Consider the following 12,091-nt stretch of genomic DNA (forward strand, 5'->3'; position numbering starts at 1 on the left):
CCACTGGGCTTCCATGCCAGGGAGCCACTCTGGGCATGAGCTTTGGGATAGACAGCTGCTGGTGGGAAGGGAAAACAGGATTTTGTGGATTCATTTTTTTTTTTTTTTGGTATTAATATTCCCAGATTTCTCTGTAAGAAGGGAGAGGGCATATATGGCTGAGAGTCTCGTATGAAGCTCTGGAAGTGGAATTTGGACATTTCAGATCCAATCTCATGCTGTCTGAAGATCTGTCTCTCCTTTGTGTGTAAGTCAGTGCTTGCTTGGGGCTCAGAGTTTTTTCATTGGATATTTAGCTATTCCAGGACTGCACTGCACAGGGAGAAGTTCTGCTTGTCTGTCCAGATCTGCCTTTACTCCTGCTGGTGGCCCTGGCTGTCAAGGACAGGTCCCCAAGACGTGCTATGGCCCAAACTCAAGTGTTAATCTTCCTCCTTCTGGGTCCTGGGCACCTACTCTCTGTGACTGGCTTCATGGAGGACACGGAGGGGAAGTGCACAACATTTGTTAGGACCATGATTTCTGGAAGCAAGCCTTCATTTGGGTGTTACTGCTGGATGTCCTCACAGGCTGATACAACCCTGTAGGAAGGCTCTTGCACCTCAGCTTCACCTGAGCCAGGTGTTTGTCAGTGTGGGAGGAGGTGGGGCCAGGGCATCATGCCCAAACCCAGGTTATTTATAGCCAAGGGAGGCTGAGTGGGGCCTCTTAGTTTGCAAGCTGAGGGCCTGAGAAGTCTGATCTGTGGGAGTAATGAGGGTGAGTGTGGGGGGAACAGGGCAGATAATGGAGAGCTTTTGAGCTGAGGTAAAACTTGGCCTTGTGGTGAGGCAGGGAAGATGTTTTAGGCTTGTCTGCAGCATGTGTGACTGAGAGAAGACCCTTCTTAGCTACCTGGAGTGAAAATGGTGCCAGCTGCTGGATACCAGTAAGTCCTTTAGAGTTTTGTAAATTTAAACCCTGATGAGTCCCATTATGAAACTCAGCAGTGAAGGTCAAAATCCTTCTTGTATGAAATGACTTGTCTCATGTTTTTTCCTGTCAAAGCACACAGGTGCTCCTTAGGACTCCAGGAAACCTCCAAATCACCTCTTTTACCAGGTTTTGGGTGCTTTGACCTGAATATTGCAACATGCCTTGAGCCCAGCAAATCTGCCAGAAATGGACAGGGCTGAGTCTTCAGCAAAGCTCATTCCTGAGTATTAATTACCCTATGGTTGTGTTCTGGTAGCTGGAAAACATTTTTCTTCAAGGTTAACAAGTGACAGGAGAAGAGGAAGTGTCTTCAAGCTGCCTTAGGGAAGGTTTAGATTGGATATTAGGAAATATTTCTTCACTGAAAGGGTGGTCAAGCCTAGGAAAAGGCTGCCCAGGGAAGTGATGGTGTCACTGTCTCTGGAAGTGCTCAAAAAATAAGTAGACATGACACTTTAGGGACATGGTTTAGCACTTGGCAGTGTGAGGTTAACAGATGGACTTAATGTTCTTAAAGGTCTTTTCCAAACTAAATGATTCTGTGAAAATCTTCCCTGGAGCCCAAGGCAGGGGGGAAAATCTGGCTGGAGAGTGAGGGATGGGGCTGGGGAGGCTGTGGAAGATGTTGCAGAGATGCCTGTGAGAAAGAGAAAGGAACTGGGTCTTCCCTGCTGGTCCAAGAAGGGCCCAGGGTACCACATATAGGGAGTGATTGTTTTCTTGACAGTCTTCCCCAGAAGACAGGAATTTGGGGTGAGCTTTAGCCTGAGCTGTGGGGCTCTCTGCTGGGGAAGCTCAAAGGGCCTTGTGGACAGGCCTGAACTTTCTCAAAGTCTTTTGGAGATGTGTGGAGCTGAGTGGGAGAAGCACAAGGAAAGATCTGCCAGCTGGACCAGCTCCTCTGCTCACTGCCCAGTTTGCTGCTCATGCTGGGCCCTCAGCCCTGGCAGTTTCCATGCCTCCATCTAGGATGTCTTCTAGGAGAAGCCATCACCAGGGTGTTTTGCACCCCTGAAAGTCCAGAAGCAACACTGCTGGCAGAGCCAAATACAAAATTTCTCTAGTATTGCTTGCATGGGCAAGAGTGGGCAGCTTCTGCCTTTCCAACATCTTTTCAGATGCTTCAGGCTGTGAATGTCTCTGTGAAGCATGAGAGGGGTTGGGAAATGACAATACTTACTTTCCTGTAGCCTGAACAACAACAGAAAGGACATGGAAAAACAAAAAACCCTCCTGAGACAGGATCTCAAACCTTACATCTACCCATATCCAGGAAAGCAGCAAGACTGTGGATGCCTCCTGTAGAGCAACCCCAGCACAAAGAACAGATTTGCTGGCCACAAGATTTGCTGCTGACCCATCTTAAGGAAAGCTGAAGAGCAGCCAAGATGGGTGAGAATAGAGTAGCCCAAGACTGGGCTCTTAAATTCCATTTTGGATACCTGAGAAAGCAAGAGGCTCCTCAAACACCCTGAGTGCAGTGGGTGCTGGCAGTGCTCACTACAGAACTGCTTCCAGGCTGAGCAATTTTTTTTTTTTTCCATCAGAAAATGCCAATTCCTTACAATGGAAACACTCTGCAGGGTTGTATCACTGCCCTGAGTCTGTGAGAAAAGCCAGGCTGTTTTCTTACCCAATTCCTTGGCTCCTCACAGCCCACCCTGGCAGGATCTGCAGAGCCAGAGCCTCCATCCTCCACATTAACCCTTCACCCCATCCTGACCCATGAGTCCCTCCTTGCTCAATGGCCAAGCTCCTGCTGGCCTGTAAAGGTGAAGCAGTGGTGTAATTTTCTGCTCCCCAGTTTGATAGTTTCTGGCTCAGGAGTTGGTGTGACTTTCTATCTAATTGTGCAACTTTTGGGAAGTCAACCAGGGATTAATTTCATTTCTGTCTTCACAGGATGGTTGGGAGATGCTGGGTCAGGACTGCCTGCTTTCCTACTGGAAGCTGGTCTGTTTCCAGGCAAATGGTATGTAAATGGTATCTAGAGGGATTCTATTAAAATTACTTAATCTAAGGAAATATTTTCATGAAATTGTCTTTCGAGTGGGAGCACTAAGCTTTTGAATTGAAGCTTTCACAAAATAAATGTGACTTCTCTCAGGCCAGCAGTGGTGGGTCCCCAGAGTATTTTGATTTCAGCAGGATGTCACAGCAGCAGCTTGAGGATCTGGCTGGGCTGCTTCATACTGATTTTCCCCTGCCAGTTACAGGATACCCTGGGCCAAAGACTCAGAGGTAAAATCTGATTTGCCCTTTGTCAAGACAGAGAACAGGTGACTCATGCCCCAAACTTGCCTCCCACCAGCATTTCCAAATGGAAGTTTTCTGTTTCAAACTTTGAAACTTTCAAACCCAAACTTTGGTTTTCCTGTGGATCTGAAGGGCCTGAGCAATTGAAAGCCTATTTTGGCTGAAATTCAGAGCAATTCTGTTCACAATCACTTCTCTTAATAAACAGCATTAACATCTGGTGAGAAATCCCTGGGCTAAGCACAACATAGCTGCAGCACCATGCTTGAGCTAAGCTCAGCTTGATCCAGAGACAGAGCAGTGTGAGCTGAGCCAAGAGCAAGGAGGGGAGAAAACAGCAAATGGAAAAATTAATTGCATGGTAAAAAACTCCAACACTAACTTCCATCATCTCAGGAGTTCACAACTGGCAGGGAGTCTTCAGTAAACTAATTAGTGGCTGTGGCAAATTGTGGAAGAGTCTGCAAGTTGTTGTAGTTGAATAGAAGTCAACAGAGTTTGATTTGCAGTAGCCAAAACTCTTGCTCATGATTTTGCACTGCACAGCTTTATAAAAAGTGGAAATTATTTACCTTTTCCTTGTTAAGCTATTGCTGGCTTTAAATGAGTCTTTCCCTTAGAGCTCTAATTTAGATAGAATTTTATTTTAGATACATAAAATTAAAACATTATTTATTCAAGTTATCTGTATAATATATATAAAAACCAAGGTTATTCAGAGCCCTAAACTAGCTATGAGAGTGCAAACACCTCCCATGATTTAGGGATTTAATTTGCTGCTGCTTGGAGGGGTGCAGCAGTAGGTCAGGCTCTCCAGGTTGCGTGGCACAGCACAGGGACAATCGCCAGTGTAAATAAACCTTGCCTGGGTCTCCTTAAGCAACATTTCACTCTGAATAATCCTGGTGATTTAGCTCCCACTAGAACATTAGTTTTGGTTCCACTTTGCTTTATTGCTGCCATGCTTAATTGATTCAACACCGGGATGGAACTGCATAATGAGGCTACTTAAGTGTAATGAAACCCTCGCGTTGTCAAAAATGAACGTTTTGTCTGCAGATTCTGGAAAGATCTCTAATTAAACACTTCAAAACTTAGATATGTGCAGTCATAGGAATTTATTTAGGCCTCTAGTTCTGCAGCTTTTCATATTTCCTTTTTCATCCAGGCCTTCTCCAGATAATTCCTTTGTTAATAGAAATTTCAGAGGCCTTGTTATTTTTTTTAAAAAACATCCAGCTGTGAAATTTCACTACTTGGAGATGTCTATCACTGAGAGACACTTGTTTGTACTGTTTAGGTTGATGTTAGCTGCCTGGTTTCCTCCTGACAAGTCCTTGGAGGTTCCTGCATATTTTATTTTGTGATAAAATAAAATAAACTGCTCAAGAGGAGGCTGCTGGGTGCCCCACACCAGGGTTCTCTTTGCTGGACATATTGGAGTGGGTTTGCAGTGGGACACCTGAACTAAACTGCTTGGTCTCTGTGTGTTTTTCACCCTCACTGAGCGCCTCATGAAAAGGGGTGGAAAATTCAGTGTCTGTAGGAAAATAAGCCTGAATAGTCCTGTTACATCTTTATCTTCCTTCACTCTGTTTCCTGGCATCCCTCTGCAGCCCCACTCTGGAGAGGCAGAGCAAATTTGGATTTCTCCACCAGGTGGTACTATTAAGCTGTCTTAGCAGGAAGATTTGCTCCTTCCATCCCAAACCCACCCAGTTATCCCCGCCTGCTGAGCCTTTCAAATAATTTCCCTCCTGTACTGAAGCTAAGGAGGAGCCCCGGTTAATTGCAGCTGAATGAGGGCATTCATGCCTTGTTCCTCTTCCCACTGCAGATCAAACAGGATCTGGTTTTTTGCCCCTAATGAGGGAAAGGAATAGTCTGGAATCTTCTGGTGAGCCCATACTCGTGGTGTGTACTTGGGATTGTTGGATTATGGAGATGTTTTCCATATGAGCAGTGTGACTCTCTGACAGCTGTGGAAGATGCATCATCTTTAATGTGCCTGAGGACAGAGCAAGGTCTGAAAACAAGTCTGTGTTCCTGATCTGATGTTCAGCTTTCCCTGGGTGAAGTGGATAACCTGTCTGGGCTCTGCTTGCAGGGACAGGAAGGGATGCTGAGGTCCTGTTTGGGTTCCTGGGGTTCTCTCATGCAGGGCTAGTGTCTGCCCATATCTCAGACAGCTTTTGCTCTTACCTGGGAGTCTTGTCCAGGAAGACTCTGGAAGGTGTTTTTCTATGAATTTAGTCCCTCTGATGCCTGTAGTGGCCCAGTGGCTGTGCATGGGCTGCTGCATGTCCTCAGTTCCCAGGCACAGCCACAGGGCATGTCCTTGTGTGGCTCTGTGCAAAAAGCTAGAGAAAGAAACCTCTCCCTTGCACAAGCATTCTGTCGAGTTGCAGACATGCCAGATTTGGTGTTGGTGTGGCTCACCTGGAAGAGGACACGGGTACATGAAGAGGCAGCTGCCTCACTGCTGCTGAACTACTGAAATGCTACAGGAGCAGTGCAGTTGCTGATGTCTCTGAAGACTCAACCCCTTAGAATCTGAGGACTTTAGCATTGTCTGATAGATACAGCAGCTCTCAGCTCCACAGGCAAATTGTCAGCAGTGTGCTCCATCCACAGATTATTTATAGACTTGCCCAGGCAAGCGTGATCCATACTTTTTTGTGCTTAGTCAACAATGAATTTGTGTATGTCTGAGCAAACACTATCCTTATCTACTGCTGACTGTCCACATGTGCCCTTTGAGCACTTCTCTGGTCCTCTTAAGAAAAGGTCTTTGCGTGTGCTGTGATGGGCTGGGTTACACAGGGTTTCTGCAGTGAGGCCGGTGCTGTTTATAGAGCTGGAGCTCATTTTCCACTGGGGCGATGAAAAGACACTTAAATTCGAAGATGAGATGCTTTCCAGGGCATAACCAGCTGGCTGGCAGAACTGGGATGGTCAGAGTATTGTCAGCACTGCTTTTGGAGAGTTGAAGCTCTGGGAAGACTTGTTTCTTTTGAGGGAGCCACCCCTCCTCATATGATGTTTGTGACACTGTGACGGTCACACAAAAGCCTTGTGATCAGAGGGACAGCACAGACAGCATGAGGGGCTTTAAAGAACAGGCATTGCTGTAAAACAGTTCTGCTGAGAAGGGAAAAACTCCAGATTTGGCCAAGTGGTGGCATAATGTGCTCGGTTACCCCAAGGATCCAGATGCCATAACATAAATCTGTATGTTGCAGGACTGAGAAGGTGATTTTATTTTTTTTTCCATTTTATTAGCCATGCAAATTAAAAAAGCTGCTCACAAAGCCCAATAGACCTTGTCATAAAGCATTGAGGATGGTCTTGCATCCTTAAAATGGTGGATATGGTGAAAAGAGTCTCTTTTGTCACCCCTCCTTCACCAAAAACACTGTAAGATTTTGGCTTGTGAATCAACTGAGAGGGGAATGAAATACTTCAGTGAGAGTCTCCAAACTGGTCGTTTTTTCCTGCTGTTTTGTGAAATTGTGGTGATTTGTAAACGAGACATCTGTTGCTACTTGGGTTTGAATGCTCCATTTTTGCCATTGGCACTGTGTGATTGTAGGACGGTGTGATGATGTTGGTCTGTGGAGGGAGGAGAGCACAATCTGCTGCATGGGAAGATGCAAGGGAAAAGGGGCTGTTGATGAAGGAGCAGTGGCAATTACTGGGAATGTTTTTGCAATATATAAATGGAGAAATCTTCCCTTCCTTTGTCATTGGGGGTTTGTCAGACCTTGGTGCATCCCAAGTTAATTTGGATTACGTTATTCTTGAATGGAGCATCCTGCTGGACTCTGAGCCCTTTCTCTGGTTCTGCACAGGGTGTGGACTCTTAAAGTGGAGCAGGGATACTTGCAGAAAGACAATTTCTGAAGGCTGAGAGCCCTCTTGGGACAGAGAGTTCACAGCAGGAGCTGCGATGTCATCTATAACTGCCCATTCCTGCTTCCTTTCAATTTAATTTCTTCCTGGCTTAATTTGCTGGTGCCCTGTCCATAACCCCACTTTTCCCTGGTGTAGTTTCTCTGTGCTCCATGCTCTGGCTGCATCTCCTCTGCTGTGTTTGTGGACCAGTGGAACGAGTTTCACAAGTTTCCGGCTGCACAATGCTGATGTGCCAAAGGGATTTGGTTCCCACGTATTGATATCTGTGTTGCAAGTGGTGGGGGTCATGGGTTGTTTTTGTCTTTGAGATGCTTTTGTACCAGTCCTTTCTCCTCTTAAATTTCTGTTCCTTGTGATCGTCGTTTTAGTAATATCCACCTGCAGCACTTTTCAACGTAATCATATTTATGTGTCTGGGTATAGTTCTTAGGGCTTAAACAGCACCAAAAAATTCCTTACAGCTGAAAAATCCCTTTTGGATCTAAGGATTTATTATGCTTCTTTTACTGTGCATTTCCCCCAGATATGGCAGGTGATCTATATAATCCCTTTTACCCTTCTTTTTTCCTACTTCTTTTCTTAAAAATTGGAAAAAGTTGGTATTTTTACACAATGGAGGAACAACAATTGCACAACGGAAGAAGGTGTTACCAGCATCACATTTGGCTTGCAGTGCTCAGAACATTGTGCAAAGCCCCAGTGGGCTCTGAGCGATGCACATCTTTAACATCTGATTACTGGGGTTTGGTAACAAATGCACCCACATGTCCCTACTGAACAGCACGTAAATTAGTGCCACTGGTATTCTCTAAATAAATACCTTTGTTTAAAGCCTTTTCCTACCTGGTGAAGTGGAGTCTGGTGTTTTATGGAAGAATTTCTTCCCTGTGAGGGTGGTGAGGCCCTGGCACAGGTTGCCCAGAGAAATTGTTGATGCCCCATCCTTGGCAGTGTCCAAGTCCAGGTTGGATGGAGCTTGGAGCAACTTGGCATAGTGGAAGGTGGGAGGTTTGGAAGCAGGTCCCTTCCAACCCAAAACATTTGTGATTCCATGATCCCAGGCTGCTGCTCTGAAGAAATTACACGGGAATAATTTTTACCTGGTTTGACTGGGCAGATGCAATCACTGTTGCATCACTGCCAGTGCTTTGAAACTGAACTAATTTGCAGCCATGCTGGCCTTGAACTGGTGCTGCATGGAGAGGGTGAAGGGATAAAGGGGGTATGGGCAGGAAAATGTCATGAACATCTCTAGTGCCTGGCAGGCTCCTGGGTGTGTCAGCCAGCACAGGGATAGTAACTGCACAGAAGCACCAAGTTTACCCTGAAATAAATAGCCTATAGCAAATTCAGGCACTGGGAGGAAGAGTCTGCAAATGCTCCTAAGCTCTTAATTCCTTATAATTTTTAGGAACTGGTTATCTTCTGCTTGCAAACAGCCTGCAGGACTGGCCACTACCTTCACTGGAAAACATTTGGTATAGTAATAACAATTTTAAATGGAGACAGGAAGCCCACCATGCATCTTTTGGAAATGTGGCCAGACCCCACTTTCAGAAATTGCTTGTCCATCCCTCAGAAATCATGGGCTTTTCTTAATGTTTTTCTGTTTCTCCCCAGATCTCATGTTTAAGCCAAATAATTTGAAAATTAGAATTTCACAGATCATGTCCATCAATCTGAATGTGTCTATCAATTTGAGAGTTATCAATCAATCAGCTCTATAACCTGTACATACCATGCATGTGCCTATAGAATCATGGAATCATTAAGGTTGGAAAATGCCTCTAAGCTCATTGAATCAATTACTTAATTAACCTACCACTGCAAGGTCCACCATGAAACCATGTCCCTAAGCACCATATCTCCACGTTTTCTGAACACTTTCAGGAGCTGTGATTTCACCACTTCCCAGGGCATACTGTCCACCAAGACAACTTCCTCTAGATGGATGCTTGAAAGCTTGTTTTATTCCATCAGAAAGTGAGTTTGTACTGAAAGTATCAGGCTGCTGGCATCCTACAGAGAGCACAAAGTTTAATCTTCAAATGCAGCCTGCACCTTCATGGTGTGGGGACCTGTTACCATTCTGCAGTGCTACAGCCAATAATTCTATGCTATAATTCACCTTCTGTCCTTTCTGGTAGCTGCACAATGTAACTCTAATTGCTCCTTTCCCCTTATTTTTTTCTTTCTTTGCCACCCATCTCCCTTGCAGGCTCCTGCCTCCTCTCCTGTGGTGAGGCATTCACACCCAACAGTGAAGGTGCTACCAAGGATCGTGTGTTGGTGACCTTGTTTTGCTGGAGTACCCTTTGAGTATCTAAGGCCTGTCTGTTGTGCAGTGGGGAATATGACATTTCCCTGCTGTGGAGGGTGCCAGAGGAGCTAGTTCTGGAAGGGCTGTGAGCTAACAGACTGTGCAGCAAATCTGGGGCAGTAGGAGCTTTTTCTTCCAAACCCTCTGCTCAGCTCTTTCTTCTTGAGAAATTCTTCATGGTTCACAGAGTGTTTCCTAGAAAGTAGCTTGGAAAATTAGTTTTGCAGTTTCAAAAACTAAATGAGTGCTTTTGTGTGAGGCTTTCCATGCCATTTTGGGGGATTGATATCTTGCTCATATCTAAGCAAAGCTTTACAAAATTACTGCTTCAACACACACAAACAAAATGTTTTTGGCTTGATGTTTTGGCCAAACTGATGGATTAATGACTCTCAGTCCTACTTGTACACTGAAAAGAGATTTATTTTTCACCCTGTAGGATGAACCCTGTAACTGAGAAAGGTGTATGTTTTTCAGGAGTCAAACTGACTGATTTCTTATTACGTGGAAGTTGTGGTCACTTGGATGAGACCCATGGTTTTTCTCATGGTCACAGCTGATATTTTGTTCTTGCACGTAGCAGTTTCAAAATTGGGTTCCTACGGAAACTTGGGCAACACACTCTTCTTCGTGCATTGCACAGAGCCAGTTTGCAATAATAATAATTAAAAAAAGCAGGAGAGTGAAGTGTCATATGCAGATTACTCACTAGAGGTGACTAAGTGGCCTGATGATCCCAACTTGGCTCTCAGGATTGAGTCATTACAAGAAATGGTAATATTATAAGCAATACCTGGAAAGGAGGAGGGTGCTGATTGTAGAGCACAATTCAAATTTTAAAAAGCTTCTTGGTAATGGATAAGATGAACTGTTTGCAGTTCAACAGAGGCAAATGGAAGGTCCTGTACCTGGGGAGGAATAACCCCAGCCCAGTACAGGCTGGGGACTGACCTGCTGGACATGAGCTCTGCAGAGAAGGACCTGAGTGTCCTGGTGGACAGCCAGCTCTCCATGAGCCAGCAGTGCCCTGGGTGACAAGAAGGCCAGTGGTGCATTAAGGATACATTAGGGAGAGCACTGCCAGCCTGTCAAAGGAGGTGCAGCCACAGGCAGCTCTGGAGACAGGATCAGCAGCTCCAAGGAGGAGCTGAACAAATTCATTGACAGCAGAAGGTTTCATTGCTCACTGCTGTGACAAGCACTGGCTGGAAACATGGAATATATTTCCTCTATTTGTACAGCTAAATCTTGAATGTCAGTGGAGCAGGAATCTGAAATGACAGCGAGATTGCCCAAGCTGAATTAATCCACCTTCCTTCAGCCTTCAAGGAAAATGCATATGGAAAACATGTTGGAGCTGACCCCCACCTCAGCTTCCACCAGAGGATCTTCATTCTGCCTGCAGCCTGCTGTGCTGTGGCCACATCTGCTGGGACTTGGCTGCATCGGAGGCAGCCTATGAGCTTGCTGGGGAATTGTGGTGCCAGGTTCTTGCCTGGCCTCTTCCATCCTTGCTTGGTGTGGAAAAGATGTAGGTGTGGTGTTGGGAAGAGTTATAAAGTGACTGGCTGCAGCTGGGGGCTTGTTTGTGCTCTTGCTGCGCTGTGCTGTGGGGTACACGCTGTGGAAAGACTCTCAAACCCAACACCAGCACAAGGGGAGAAAGAACAGAGCCTATTTTCCATCTGACTGGGGTTATTTTGGTGTGTACAGCCCTCTTGTGCTTCCCTGAGTGCTGCCTAGGCATGTGCAAGCTATGGGGTGAAACTGGGGTGAATAGACCTGGGTCTGTTCTTGAATAGCTGCAGAAAATTCCTTTGGAGGTGTTATGTGTACACAGAGGCTATTGCAGGCTTCCTGAAGGCTCTTACACCTTCCCTCCTTGATGAATCCATGGGGTTTCGTGCACTGGATTATTACAGGGTGCCCTTTTAGCCCCTTCTAACACGACACCATTTGCATTTGTTCTCCCTCTGGAGAACAGGAGGGAAAGAACAGTGAGATATTCAGGGACTTAAAACCCCTGCACTTAACAAAAATGAAATGGGATCCCATGCCAACTGTGTGATTCGCACTTTCCTTGCTTTGTGTGCAGCGCTGGGGCTCTCCCCCCGTTCTCTTTTAGGTGATTAATTCCACCTCCTGCTAAATAAATTTACAATTAAAATGGGCTTATTTGTAACAGCCACTGAATTTCCACTCTCTCTCTCTCTCTCTTTTTTTTTTTTTTTCAATATATAATTGAAAACACACCCAAACTCTAGTCGCCTGTAAGTATTAATTTTCATTTCCACAGAATGCTCTGTCTCCGGGGCAAGGAAGGAAATTCCAGAGAGTTAGCCAAGACAATCAGGGTTAATGTGCTCTTTGAAAAGTATGGTGCAAGGAGGACCCTTGCTTTCTCACCCAAGGGTCAGGCCTGCTGCTGGGACAGTGGACTGGGTATAGGATGGAGAGGGCATGGGTCGGGCCCAATGTGCATTTTGCCTGGGATACAGTTTGGGATGGGAGACCATGTGCAGCAAGCATGGGAATGGTGATTCGAATTTTCAGCAAGACTGTAGATTGCTCAGGGAGAGCATGTACTCCTTCACAGAGGAACAAAGGCTGTTTTCAGTTGTGTGG

At 45.6% G+C, this 12,091-nt stretch overlaps 1 long non-coding RNA gene across 1 annotated transcript; it reads left to right on the top strand.

Moving 5' to 3' along the window:
• Nucleotides 1-682: 682 nt before the first annotated feature.
• Nucleotides 683-11,654, top strand: LOC147652898 (uncharacterized). The gene is made up of 4 exons (XR_015286849.1): nucleotides 683-759; nucleotides 2,249-2,367; nucleotides 2,878-2,947; nucleotides 9,944-11,654. It is a non-coding gene; the product is annotated as an uncharacterized LOC147652898 (long non-coding RNA).
• The last annotated feature ends 437 nt before the right edge of the window (nucleotides 11,655-12,091 follow it).

Source organism: Cyanistes caeruleus, chromosome 5 (assembly GCF_971803275.1).
Source record: "Cyanistes caeruleus chromosome 5, bCyaCae1.hap1.1, whole genome shotgun sequence".
Classification (NCBI taxonomy): Eukaryota; Metazoa; Chordata; class Aves; order Passeriformes; family Paridae; genus Cyanistes; species Cyanistes caeruleus.